This window comes from Ictalurus punctatus, chromosome 5, assembly GCF_001660625.3.
Source record: "Ictalurus punctatus breed USDA103 chromosome 5, Coco_2.0, whole genome shotgun sequence".
NCBI lineage: Eukaryota > Metazoa > Chordata > Actinopteri > Siluriformes > Ictaluridae > Ictalurus > Ictalurus punctatus.
The window spans coordinates 35,058,050-35,074,092 of record NC_030420.2 but is presented as its reverse complement, the minus strand read 5'-3'; the positions used below and the strand labels follow the sequence as shown (position 1 = coordinate 35,074,092).

Genomic DNA, 16,043 nt, shown 5'->3' with positions numbered 1-16,043 from the left:
GCAAATATTTCCACTCAGCCGGGGTGTGTTATGTCTAACTCAGTCCATTCCAGACTCACTAATGCTGATGTGAACCTCTGACACACTGACACTGCTGTGAGGAAGTGAACGGTGCAGTTAGCGCTAATCAAGGCTATCGTTTTACATCAAATATACAGCATTAAAACACTTTAACTTAATTCACTGTACTTTTGGGGTGTTTTTAATTAGCTCTTATATTTATATTAAGGACATTTTAATAATTTCATTTTAGTTTCATTTTTAAAACTTTCTTAGTTTTGAACTCTTTTAGTTTTGGATTTAGTGTTTAATGTGTAAACCGGTGATAACTGTACTGTGTCTGGCCTCTAAAAACTCTTTCTCACCGTCCAGTATTGTGCTGGAATTTAAGGGTTTGTCTGTGCTCGTTAATGTCCTGATTTATAATGATAAGTAATTGATAAACACACCTCAGGCGAAAATTTTAGTACATACTGATGCTTTATAACCGTGTGTTCATAATGAGCTTCTTCTACAAACACCTATAATCCCAGTGTCCCATATTCCCACAGTACAATGTCCAACTTTCACTCAGCTCCCAGTATTCCCACAGCATTCCATATACCCACAGCTCTCAAAATTCCTGCACCAAATATTTTGACAGCATTCCATTCCTACAGCACCCCATATTTCCACAGATTTGCATAGCCCCCCACATTCCCACAGAATTCCATATGCCCGCAACATTCCACATTTTCACAGCATACTGCATTCCTAGAGCATTTCATGTTCCCACAGCCTTCTGTATCCAATCAGCACTCCATAATCCCACAGCATTCCACACAGCCTTCTGTAACCCTTCGGTATTATATATTCCCACAACATTCCATATTCCCACAACATTCCATATTCACACAGCATCCCATATTCACACAGCATTCCATTTTTACACATCATTCCACACAGCCTTCTGTAACCCCTCAGTATTATATATTCCCACAGCATTCCATATACCCCACAGCATTCTTTATTCTCACAGCATTCCATATTCCCACAGCGTTCCATATACCCCACAGCATTCTTTATTCTCACAGCATTCCATATTCCCACAGCATTCCACATTCCCACAACATTCCATATTCCCACAACATTCCATATTCCCACAGCATCCCATATTCCCACAGCCTTCTGTAACCCCTCAGTATTACATATTTCCATGGCATTCCACATTCCCACAATATTCCATATACCCCACAGCATTCCATATTCCTACAGCATTCCATATTCCCACAACATTCAATATTCCCACAGCATCCCATATTCCCACAGCCTTCTGTAACCCCTCAGTATTATATATTCTCACAGCATTCCTTATTCTCACAGCATTCTTTATTCCTACAACATTCCATATTCCCCACAGCATTCCATATTCCCCACAGCATTCCATATTCCCACAACATTCCATATTCCCACAACATTCTATATCCCCACTCTCTCCAATAGCTATTTCCACACTGAACTAGAACATCATAAAAAGTCCTCAGTGGTCTGGTTGGAATTAAAAGAATAGAAACACCACAAACACACACTGAGTGTTTATCTGTTTGTTCCTGTAACACTCATCCTTTCTGTTTCGCTCCGTCCTACACATGTGACTCATCATGACGACATCAGTTATTTTCCAGCATGTGCTCGTTAATGGACAGATGGCTACGCTAATGCGCTAACACGGCCGCCACTCAGAAACGATAATGATAGTCGTTAGCGCACATGTGTGTGGATCACAGTTGGGGTTCCACTTTACACCGGGTCTGTGTGGTGTGTTGAAGCATTACAGTGAGGTGTGAACAGCGTGGACAATCGTGACTCATCCACATCGGACGTGAGTCACACTAATGACCAACTGACGGAGACGGGCTGTGTTCCAATCTGTCTTCAGTGTACCACTGGATAATGGGCTGTTTGTAAACCTTTAGATATTATTAGCGTCATCAAGAATGGAATTATAAGCTTCTGTCTGGCTGCTTGAGATAGTCCTCGCTTCAGAGCCAAAACCCACCCCTAACGCACACACACCACTGCACAACGCAACATGAAACACACTCCATCCCCTGGATTTTCTTTGTCTAAACTCCGCCCCCAGTAGGAGGAGCTGGATCAGGTTCGACTCCACCCCATGGACTTTTTGTTTTGCTCTGACGGTTACGTGGAATTCTTTTAAACAAAAATGAGTTAATGCTCTTTATATCTCTGTGATTCATGAAGACTTTAATTCCTCCACAAACATCACACACCTGTCACTGTCACATCGAGTTCTGGATTCTGACTGGTCAGTTTTCTATAACAGCAGCTCTGACATTAGCGCAGGTTTATATTATCGTTTCTATAGTAAGGGCTCATTTGCAGGGACTCGTACAGCTGATATGGTGAAGTTTTCTGTAAGGAGAAATGTGTTTATGTAACATGTACGGAAGGAGTCTCCAGTGTCAGCGCTGTGTAACAGTCAGAGGTAAAGCTGTAACTTTAAGTTTTCCCACATCTTCAGGACAGAGGAGTTTACACTTCTTTATGGATTATCACTAACATGCCCAGCTGTGATTTTTTCTCTTATTATTTTCTATCTAATTGTTGACATGATTATTTTTCCATCATTTTTCAGGGCTGAAAATGTTCCAGATTTCTCCTCACATACTCGTGTAGGAACTTGTCTTACGGACGTTAGCGTGTGTGTTCCCTCATCTTTATCTCCTGGTGACTCTTAAAGACGTTTATAAACATTTCGGTGTTGCTAAAGACTCAGATGGAGTAAAATATAAACCAGCCACACACAAGTTCACGTCCAATGTGAATACCGCACGAGTGAATCAGCGAGTGAATCATTTAGGAAATGTACAAATTTGTTCCACAGAGACTTTAATCTGTTTTTTTTCAGGATTATTTTTAATAAACCATAGTGTAAAAACAATAAACGTGTTCAGTTATAACTGTTACGAGCGTGCTCATATCACTCAGAGGTCACATCAGCGTTTTCTAGTCCGGTGTCACCGTACAATTGTTTAAAACACACACAAAAAGATCTAACTCTGAAGATATATCCCGTGCCAAGGTCCAGCGAGGAGGATCCTCATTATAACGGTTTCTCTGATGGAAGAACTTGTGATTTTAAACATCAGTTAAACAACGACATGGAAATACTTTATCATGTTTAATAACGACCCAATCACAGTGAACGCTGAAATAACAGCTGTTATACCGTTGCTCTGGAAATGACTTCTGATTGGCTGAGCAGGAGCGATGCGTATTATTTTGCTGTTTCTTATAAGTCACGTCTCTAAAGCAGTGATTCCGATACTGTGTAACTATGACAACAGCCAACTATTGTCAACTATTGTGTTCACAGTAACTGCACTCTGTCTTGTACTTGTACTCTTGTACAAACCTGTTTAACAGGACATCATACTGCAAAGAGTATTATACTGTAAAAACACTGCTGCAGTTTTACTGTCAATCACAGTTGTGTGCAAAAGTTTGTGCACTCCTGGCCCAAATGACATATTTAGCTGATTTTGAAGAAGATGGATACACAACCTCTGTAGCAAAATTTAAAAAGTATGTGCATGTGGTGTGTGCAAAAGTTTGGACACCCTACTAAGTCAGTATTTAGTAATATCCCCTTTGGCAGATATCACAGCTTGCAAACACCTTTTGTAGAGAGCTCATAGTCTTTCTACAGTATTCTTCCTTAATGGGTTTTCACCCTCTACCTCCAGTTTAAACTCATTGCATTTAGCCTGTTTTGATATATATATATATATATATATATATATATATATATATATATATATATATATATATATATATATATATATATATATATATGAGGTATAGATTTTTTTTTACTTAAATAATAAATTAGATGGACAAAGTAATGGAAGATATCCAAATTCGACAAAAAAGGCAAGATGAATTTTACAGTGAAGTTACTGATACTACAGCAGTTTTACTGTACAGTACTGTCATTATTTACCCAGAATTCCAAATAAAAAAGCATGAGAGCCATACATTACACACTCCTTAGTAATAATAATAACAATAATAATAATAATAATAATAATAATAATAATAATAATAATAATAATAAATTTTAATTAAGCTAAAATATTATTTTCTCAGAGCTAAGTCTTTCTGTTTATCATTACAGCCTGTGATTCACATCCTCCTCCTCCTCCTGTTCACCTTCCTCTTCTTCCTCCTCCTCCTCCCATCAGTGTGTGGGCTTCTCTGAGTCAGCGGCATAGCAACTGTATCATAGCAACCACCTCTCTCTAAACACCATCACCAACTGGCAGAGAGAGGGAGAGAGAGATGGAAAGAGTAGAATAAAGGATAGAAAGGGAAAAAGGCTGAAAGTCAGAGAAAGAGAGAGAATGAGATGAAAAGAGTAGAATAAAGGAGAGAGAGAGAGAGAGAGAGAGAGAGAGAGAGAGAGAGATAGAGAAATGTGTGGTCCTAAAAATAATGAGGAATAAAGCACAGTGGATTTCTTTTGCATGAATAAATATAAAGCAATAAATGAAACAGATTTGGCTGCTTACGCGGCTAACAATGAGTCAGAGCTCTGAACTGAGCAGCCATCTTACACCACGCTTCCACTGTCAGGCGTCCAGTCACTCACGTCTCTTGTAGTTTGTCTCATGTGAGAGTGTAGTGACCGCTGCTGCTGTCTCTTGTGAGAGTGTAGTGACCGCTGCTGTTGTCTCTTGTGGGCGTGGCCTGTCTAGTGTTTTTATTTAGTTATGATGAGAAACAGTAGTAGCTATATATTGCTTCTAAAAATAACTAATTAAACACAAACTAAATAACACACTGATCAGTCTAAAAATCATGCGTGTGATTTACAGTCATGTGAAAAAATATGTATACCCCATGGAAATTGTATTTTTATTTATTTATTTATTTATTTATTTTTACATATTTGGACGAGTAAACATTTGATCATCTTCGAAACAGTGCCTATTAATAAAATTGATATATTTGAACAAAACCACAAGGAAAATTAGGTTTTCAATCATTTATTCAACAGTAATATCAATAGATGTGATATATTCTTCTGTGGAAAACCTAAGTACACCCTTGGCCTCAGAAGCTAGTATTGACCCCTTTAGCAGAAATAGCTTCTTGTAGGCATTTTGCATAACTGTCCACCAGGCTTGCTGGAATTTTGACCGCTCTTCCATGCAATATTCTTTCAGTTGCAAGATGTTTGCAGGTTTTCTTGCATGTTCTGCCCGTTTCAAACCCCCCCACAACATTTCAATGGGATTCAAATCCGGGCTTTAACTAGACCATTCCATAACCCTCCTTTTCTTCCTTTTGAGCCGTTCCTTCGTGGATTTGTGAGTGTGCTTAGGATCATTATCCTGTTGAAAGGTCCACTTTCAGTTCAACTTTTGGACCGATGGCCTCACATTATCTTCAAGCACCCTTTGATATGATGCAGAATTCATAGTTGAATCAATGAGCGCAATCTGTTTAGTCCCTGAGGCAGTGAAGCAACCCCAAACCATAACATTTCCACCATCGTGCTGCTCAGATGGTATGAGCTGCTTCTCCTGAAAAGCTGTCTTTGGTCTGCACCAAACATAGCTGCTGTTACTGTGACCAAACACCTCTATCTTTCATTCATCTGTCCAGAGCACATTATTCCAGAAGGTCTGTTCTTTGCATATATGCTCTCTGACAATCTGTAGTTTTGCGAAGGCTTTATATATATATATATATATATCTAAATTTTTTTTCATGGGATATTACGTGCTCAGCTGCGTACTCGGATTAGATTAGCAAAACAAGCTAACTATACTAGCTATGTACACTCACCAGAGGCACCAACGATCTCTGTTACTTCTTTCCATGCTTTATTTTTCTTCCTTATGTCTCTTGTCATTTGTTAGTGAATGAGGTGTTAGTTCGTAAATGTAATAATGTTAGCATTATTTGTAAAGCAGGTACAAGTGGCATAAATAGAAATAAAGAGAGTAAATTATACAGATCAAGTCTAAAAACTGCAGCTAATCTTGTCAACACTTTGAGCTAAATGACATCTTAAATGCTTATAATGTGTTTATAATCATTAATAAATATTACTGTTGCTTTATAATTATTTATAGGTCATTATTTGTTACAAAGGTTGTACATTATAATGAATAGTCAAGGAATATATCAAGGAATTTTAATTTATCATTATCAATTTATCATAAATTTATCACACATTATTAGAGCTTCATCAGGCATTATTAGAGTTTATAAAAATGCTTAAATTATTATCAACTTACACAGAGCTGTAAGCGCAGTTATTATGATTTATGAACGTGGGCTTCATAGACGGTATTACTGTCAGTTTTTACCTAAAAAATCCACCACAAGAAGTTTTGAGCTAATGAGGACATTTTAATGAAATTATACAATATAAGTTCAATATCAGGAATCAAGAAAATATCTAAAGGCCATAATAATGTGTTTAAAAACGATTGATTTTTTTTCCCCTTTTCCAAACCCCACATAATTCAGATAATGACTCGGGCCACCAGGTTTCTCCTCACGCTGAAATTTTTTCCAGACAGAAGCCTGGACGAGGATTAGCATTGAATTCTGTGTCATCTTTTGGCAGAAAATAAAGTAAAATGGGTGAAGCGGAGGCCGTGGGTGCAGTGAGTGGGTGAGGGATGTGGGTTGAGATTTGGCAACCCTGCATTCTGATTCATTTCAGGCGAAAATCACGACGATGGTGTGAGTCACCGACACGCCGACACGCTGCTATTCAGTCATGTAAAGTAAATCTCGCATTTATAAATTATACCGCTCTGCTCGCTGACATTCTGGGCCTGAATTTTTTTTACTACATTCAGAAAGCTACTACAGATATTTATAAGTGAATTATATTAGTCTAATTCTGTAAATATAGATCATAAATATTTCTTCATTTTTAATGAATTTACAAAAGGAGATATTAGCAATTAAAGCTCATTGTGTCACAAATTGGAGGTGAAGGTGGATGCAAGTGCAGACAATTTATTAAGTAAAGTGCAAACAAACAACCAAAAAATGTGAAAACAAGAAATGTAAGAGGTGCAGCGCTGTAGGTAGTGTGGTTCTGCGGCCTTTTGGCAATACCATTACAAGGGAGGGTGGGGGGGTATAACTGTGGCCACTAGGGAGGCATCCTAATGTGCAAGTTTGGTCACAGAATGAACAGGACATGACAAAACATCCTTTATTACTCCCTTGCTCCAGAATTTGTTCTCCACTATCCTGTGCTTGCAGGTGGTTCCTGGGTGTTTAGAGTGGACCCTGACCCAACATATTACCTCCTCCTACATGGACTAGTGCACATAGACTTTTGTGGCCATGCACTGAGGCGATGTTTGGTCTTCTTGTTGTGGGACATCCTCTGATATCTCCCAACACACTTGATTTGCAAAACTTGACTTCCCTACTGACCTCAGGCTTCAGTGATGTGTGGGGTCCATCACAGATCCGACATAATGCATCAGCCTTATCTGGGTCTGTATGTATGTCAGTGAAGTTACATCGTCTAGGATGAAACCTAGAAACCTGACAGATGTTTGGTGAAACTTGCATTTTACAAACTTCACATACAGGTTATTGTCAAGAAGCTTTCTAAAGGCTGCTTATACCTAGGAAACATGTTCAGACTTCAAGTAGATTAAGACACAGGAGTTCAAGAATTCATGTAGAATCTCGTTTATGATGACTTGAAAGAACGATGGAACATTGACTAGCCCATATGGCATTACCAGGTACTCATAGTGGCCCTGGTGATCAATGGCATGCCTGAGACCACCATCTTTCTTCTACATGAATAAGAACCTGGCTGCCACAGGGGAAGTGGATGGTCTAATGTACCCCTGAGCCAATGCCTCTGAGATGTACTCCTCCATGGCCTTGGCTCCAGATACACTTGACCTCTAGGGGGAGCAGCACCTTCGAGACGCTCGATGGCACAATCCCATGGTCTTTGAGGTGGAAGTTGCGATGCTTTATGTTGAGAGGTTCAGATGTTACATGAGAGTGATGCATGCAGGGTGGAGTTTGTCTAAAACTGTCAGTAGATGTTATAACACAATGTGAACTTTACACCACTTTGTGTTTTCTCATATAAGATAACTGAGGTGTCTCGGCGTCGCTGCGTCAGTGTCTCTCTGTGAGTCAGGTGTGTTTCAGGGCTGACAGGATCTCATTCATCAGCTGCTCAGATTTACAGACCATGAATCACACCCTCACACACACACACACACACACACACACACACACACACACACACACACACACACACACACACACACAGACCACCTGTTCAGTTTAATGCCGCCCAGTGCACACACTTTAAAGTATGTACACATGGTCATAAAAACGTGTATGTGCGTGTGTGTGTATGTGTGTGTGTGTGTGTGTGTGTGTGTGTGTGTGTGTGTGTGTGTGTGTGTGAGAGAGAGAGAGATGCTGGCCTGACAATGCAGTGACATCACCCTCATGGTATGCTGCATGGAGGAATGTCACTGTCTGTTTTAGATCATCAGTATGAGCTTGGCGAAGATAAGATGCTGCCTGTAGTGCAGTCAGTGTCTCCTGGCACTGCTCTGATTATTTACTGCCTCACTTCTGTGCTGAAAACGACGGCCACACGTTCTACACTGTTATAAATAATAAAGATTGGGAGGAAATGTCGTGTTTCAAAACAGTTTGTGAAGTTGAATTCTTTCTTCTACTAATAACAATCACATAATAAACATAACATCACATAAGGAACACACTGTGAGGTAATGTAAGATAAAACATAAAAAACGAGCGTCATGTGAGATAACGTAATGAGAGGTAGAGTAACATGAGGTAATGTATGTGCAGATACAATCTATGTTATGTTAACAATTATCAGCACATACAGTACACTATATAGGACTGTGTGTATGTGTTTGTGTGTGTGTTAGAGTGAGAGAGAGAGTGATGTAAAGTCTGGTGTTATGTGGTTAATTAGCTCCAGTCCAGCTATTGTTCCTTCCTGGTTTGGAATTCTTCCAGTTGCGAAAGGCAGTTGTGTGTGTGTGTGTGTGTGTGTGTGTGTGTGTGTGTGTGTCTGTGTGTGTGTCTGAGAGCGTGTATATGGCAGTGGTCCAGAGAAAGTATGTGGAGTGTAGAAGCATGTGTTCTTACTGCATGTTGTGGAGAGACTATGCTCTTTAAACTCTTCATGAGAACCACACACACACACACACATACACACACTGTACACACACACACTGTACATACACACTCATTTACACACAAACACACACAGCAAGCCTGGATATGTGATGTGGGTGGTTGTGTGAATGTATACAGCGTATGAGATATACTACAGTGTATGAGAGACAGAGAAACAGACAGGGTACAGAGAGATGGATGGAGGGACAGACAGATAGACAGATAGACGGAGCTAATAGATTGTTACCTCATGTTACATTACCTTTAATTATTTTACCTTACGTTGCTCACATTACATTACCTTGAGAAGCTATATTAGGCGGCTGTGGCTCAGGTGGTGGAGCGGGTTGTCCACTAATAGTAGGGTTGGCGGTTCGATTACCGGTACACATGACTCCACATGCTGAAGTGTCCTTGGGCAAGACTCTGAACCCCAAGTTGCACCAATGGCAAGCTAGTGCCTTGCATGTCAGCTCTGCTACCGTTTGTGTGTGAATGGGTGAATGAGACACAGTGTAAGCTTTGGATAAAAGTGCTATATAAGTTTACCATTTACCTCACATTATGTTCCCCCACGTTACATTACCTCACATTACATTACCCCACATTACATTGCCTCACATTACATTACCTCACGTTACATTACTTCACATTATGTTCCCCCACATTACATTACCTCACATTACATTACCTCATGTTACATCACCTCACATTATGTTCCCCCATGTTACATTCCCCCACGTTACATTACCTTACATTATGTTCCCCCATGTTACATTACCTCACGTTACATTACCTCACATTATGTTCCCCCACATTACATTCCCTCACATTACATTACCTCGTGTTACATTACCTCACATTATGTTCCCCCATGTTACATTACCTCATGTTACATTACCTCACCTTATGTTCCCCCACGTTGCATTACCTCACATTATGTTCCCCCACGTTGCATTACCTCACATTATGTTCCCCAATGTTACATTACCTCATGTTACATCACCTCACATTACATTACCTCACATTATGTTCCCCCATTTTACATTACCTTACATTATGTTCCCCCACGTTACATTACCTCACGTTACATTACCTCACATTATGTTCCCTCATGTTACATTACCTCACATTATGTTCCCTCACGTTACATTACCTCACATTATGTTCCCCCACGTTACATTACCTCACATTATGTTCCCCCATTTTACATTACCTTACATTATGTTCCCCCACGTTACATTACCTCACATTATGTTCCCCCACGTTACATTACCTCACGTTACATTACCTCACATTATGTTCCCCCATTTTACATTACCTTACATTATGTTCCCCCACGTTACATTACCTCACGTTACATTACCTCACATTATGTTCCCTCATGTTACATTACCTCACATTATGTTCCCTCACGTTACATTACCTCACATTATGTTCCCCCACGTTACATTACCTCACATTATGTTCCCCCATTTTACATTACCTTACATTATGTTCCCCCACGTTACATTACCTCACATTATGTTCCCCCACGTTACATTACCTCACGTTACATTACCTCACATTATGTTCCCCCATTTTACATTACCTTACATTATGTTCCCCCACGTTACATTACCTCACGTTACATTACCTCACATTATGTTCCCTCATGTTACATTACCTCACATTATGTTCCCCCACGTTACATTACCTCACGTTACATTACCTCACATTATGTTCCCTCATGTTACATTACCTCACATTATGTTCCCTCATGTTACATTACCTTACATTATGTTCCCCCACGTTACATTACCTCACGTTACATTACCTCACATTATGTTCCCCCACATTACATTACCTCACATTATGTTCCCCCACGTTACATTACCTCACGTTACATTACCTCACATTATGTTCCCCCACGTTACATTACCTCACATTATGTTCCCCCACATTACATTACCTCACATTATGTTCCCCCACGTTACATTACCTCACGTTACATTACCTCACATTATGTTCCCCCATTTTACATTACCTTACATTATGTTCCCCCACGTTACATTACCTCACGTTACATTACCTCACATTATGTTCCCTCATGTTACATTACCTCACATTATGTTCCCCCACGTTACATTACCTCACGTTACATTACCTCACATTATGTTCCCTCATGTTACATTACCTCACATTATGTTCCCTCATGTTACATTACCTTACATTATGTTCCCCCACGTTACATTACCTCACGTTACATTACCTCACATTATGTTCCCCCACATTACATTACCTCACATTATGTTCCCCCACGTTACATTACCTCACGTTACATTACCTCACATTATGTTCCCCCACGTTACATTACCTCACATTATGTTCCCCCACGTTACATTACCTCACATTACATTACCTCACATTATGTTCCCTCATGTTACATTACCTTACATTATATTCCCCCACATTACATTACCTCACGTTACATTACCTCACATTATGTTCCCTCATGTTACATTACCTTACATTATGTTCCCCCACATTACATTACCTCACGTTACATTACTCACATTATGTTCCCCCACATTACATTACCTCACGTTACATTACTCACATTATGTTCCCCCACGTTACATTACCTCACATTATGTTCCCCCACATTACATTACCTTACGTTACATTACTCACATTATGTTCCCCCACGTTACATTACCTCACGTTACATTACCTTACATTATGTTCCCCCATGTTACATTACCTCACGTTACATTACCTCACATTATGTTCCCCCACATTACATTACCTCACATTACATTACCTCGTGTTACATTACCTCACATTATGTTCCCCCACATTACATTACCTCACATTACATTACCTCATGTTACATCACCTCACATTATGTTCCCCCATGTTACATTCCCCCATGTTACATTACCTTACATTATGTTCCCCCATGTTACATTACCTCACGTTACATTACCTCACATTATGTTCCCCTACATTACATTACCTCACATTACATTACCTCGTGTTACATTACCTCACATTATGTTCCCCCATGTTACATTACCTCATGTTACATTACCTCACCTTATGTTCCCCCACGTTGCATTACCTCACATTATGTTCCCCCATGTTACATTACCTCACGTTACATTACCTCACATTATGTCCCCCCCCATGTTACATTACCTTACATTATACTCCCCATGTTACATTACCTCATGTTACATTACCTCACATTATGTTCCCCCACGTTACATTACCTCACATTATGTTCCCCCACGTTACATTACCTCACATTATGTTCCCCCATGTTACATTACCTCATGTTACATCACCTCACATTACATTACCTCACATTATGTTCCCTCATGTTACATTGCCTCACATTATGTTCCCCCATTTTACATTACCTTACATTATGTTCCCCCACGTTACATTACCTCACGTTACATTACCTCACATTATGTTCCCCCATTTTACATTACCTTACATTATGTTCCCCCACGTTACATTACCTCATGTTACATTACCTCACATTATGTTCCCCCACGTTACATTATCTCACATTATGTTCCCCCATGTTACATTACCTCATGTTACATCACCTCACATTACATTACCTCACATTATGTTCCCTCACGTTACATTACCTCACATTATGTTCCCCCATGTTACATTACCTCATGTTACATCACCTCACATTACATTACCTCACATTATGTTCCCTCACGTTACATTACCTCACATTATGTTCCCCCACGTTACATTACCTCACATTATGTTCCCCCACGTTACATTACCTCATGTTACATTACCTCACATTATGTTCCCCCATTTTACATTACTCACATTATGTTCCCCCATGTTACATTACCTCACATTATGTTCCCCCACGTTACATTACCTCACGTTACATTACCTCACATTATGTTCCCCCACGTTACATTACCTCACGTTACATTACCTTACATTATGTTCCCCCACATTACATTACCTCACGTTACATTACTCACATTATGTTCCCCCACGTTACATTACCTCACGTTACATTACCTCACATTATGTTCCCCCACATTACATTACCTCACGTTACATTACTCACATTATGTTCCCCCATGTTACATTACCTCACATTATGTTCCCCCATGTTACATTACCTCACATTATGTTCCCCCACATTACATTACCTCACGGTACATTACTCACATTATGTTCCCCCATGTTACATTACCTCACATTATGTTCCCCCACGTTACATTACCTCACGTTACATTACCTTACATTATGTTCCCCCACGTTACATTACCTCACGTTACATTACCTCACATTATGTTCCCCCACGTTACTTTACCTCAGGTTACATTACCTCACATTACGTTCCCTCACGTTGTTACTTCATGTTATGTCAGCTTGTATTATATCACCTCACTTTGTGTGCTCACATTATATAACTTCACAACACATTACCTTATTTTATGTTACTTCACATTAAGTTACCTCTAGTTACATTACCTCATGTTGTGTCAGCTCACATTATATTACCTCACAGACGGAGTTACAGACAGAAGGAAGGACAGACAAAAAGATGGACAGACAGAAGAATGAACAGACGGACAGATAGTGTAGAGTACTGTTTTCCTGTGCAGAGCCTTATTCCCTCTCTTTACATACTACTCTCTTCCTCTTTACTTGCTATAGACTCTCTCTCCATCTGTCTGTTACTTTCTTTTCTGCAGCTGCAATCCCTCTCTATTTTCTGTTTCATCCACCACCACCCCCCCCCCCCCCTCTCTCTCTCTCTCTCTCTCTCTCTCTTCATGTTGAACTCACTCCAGTTTTTTTCAGCCTGTGAAACAATTGAACATCTGTTTGGAGTCGAGCCCGACGTCTGCCTTCCTGTTAAACTCCACTCATCCTTTTAACTCCTTCCTTTCCTCTCCTTCTTTCCCCTCCTCTCTTCCCTTGCTCTATCACTCCACCTCTTCCTCATGTCTGTCTCCCCACCTGTTTGTCTTCTAAAGACAGTGTTGTTTCAGAATGCTAACATGTTTTCTCTCAAAATAAAAGCGGAGACCTGCATATAATGTGTGTGTGTGTGTGTGTGTGTGTGTGTGTGTGTGTGTGTGTGTGTGCACGTGTGTGTGTGTGTGCACGTGTGTGTTATCTGGAGTGTTATCTGGCAGGATCTCCACATGCACATAAAAAAGAGCAATAAAATATTGGCACTCGCTCAATCTGGCTGACCCACGTCTCATAAAATATAAATCTCTTCTGGCCAATCAGATCTACATAAAGAGTTCCTCGAGGGTTCTTTGGAAAATAAAAGGCTCTAAGTTTCCAGAACTGGTTCTACTTGGAATTTTCCCTAAAAAGAAAACCCACTTGTAGAATTCTAGACAGAACTTTTATGGGTTTACCCCAGAGAACCTTAGATATCTAGATTTAACCTTTCAGTTTATGGGTGTGCAGCTACTCACCCAATATCTTCTTAATCATGGACACCTGAAGTCCTCCTCCTCAAGAATAATTAAATGAAGCTTTATGAAAATGCTACCTTAAGATCAAATCTAGAACATTCTATGTAGAACACTACAACAGAGGTTCCAAATCAGTGCATGGTCGTAGCATCTAACTCTTGTTCTTGGAAGTGAATTCCAAACTTTTTAAGAATCCAAGATTCTAACAAAATGTAGAAGATTCCTTCTTCTACATTTTGTTAGAATCTTGGATTCTTAAATTCTTAAACTCTTCAGTCCTGAAGTGGAGAGTGGAGGACCCAGTGAGGAGATGGTGTAGGTTCTGTTGTCTAACTGAGGTTTCTCCCAAGATATAAACCCAATTGAGACTTTCTTTCAACACCACAGCAGTTGTCTTAAATTTTTAGGCTACTGGATCCTGAATATCTGGGTTGAAGTAATGGATTGTGGAACAGAAGATCCTACTTACTGTAAGATGTTCTTACATTAGGAAGTACTGCTCATTATTGAAAGGATGTTTTGAGGTTTCACTCTTGGATAAGTATCATTTTCATTCAGTTCTCCTCCATTGCTACTTACAGAAATTAACAAGTTAGACAAGCGCTAGTCAGCAGTAGCATTGGTATGCAGATAACCGTTGGTAATTTGGACAGATGTAGCTAAACACAATCCTTCCACCTTGATGTTATGAAATTTGCTTGGTGCACTGGACATGAAAATTTCCAAAACCAGCATCAGCAACATCTAGGCGAATGAGGAACTCGTATATGTCCGTATATGGGGTCAACACAGACAGCACATGTAATATCAGATATAATATCAGATATAATATCAACACACAGAAACAGGCAGAGTCAGAACTATGATACATGGAAACAACCAAGACTCAAGACTTAACGAGATGAAAATCCTGATCAGACTTCACAACTCAGAACAGAAACAACAGGGTAGAAATAACCAAACTAATCAAGCTGAGACACAGAACAGGTGAACACATTAAGGTAATCAAGCAATGTAGGGATAGGGGTAAAGTCAGGACTACAACCGAAACAAAAGCGGTTGGAGTGACCTCAGGATTAAAGAGCAGAGAGAGCAGTGTTTATCACACAGGGAAACACAAATGTCATATCCACCCACTCTCACTGTACACCAGCTGTCCTATTTAGAGCAACTCTTCCCTTATATGGGCATGGTTTTGTTCGTGTCAGTTTTTTGCCATGGTAGTTAATTAATCTCACCTGGTTCTCATTAGCCCAGTCTTGTTTGTCTATCTATCTATCTACCTATATATATATATATATATACAGAACCTAGGTTCCTCAGTTTCTTGTCTCA

General features: G+C 39.7%; 1 long non-coding RNA gene across 1 annotated transcript; it reads left to right on the top strand.

The window, feature by feature from the left end:
- The first annotated feature begins 2,248 nt into the window (after window positions 1–2,248).
- On the top strand, window positions 2,249–2,906 carry LOC128632869 (uncharacterized). The gene is made up of 3 exons (XR_008396498.1): window positions 2,249–2,308; window positions 2,386–2,488; window positions 2,639–2,906. It is a non-coding gene; the product is annotated as an uncharacterized LOC128632869 (long non-coding RNA).
- Window positions 2,907–16,043: the final 13,137 nt, after the last annotated feature.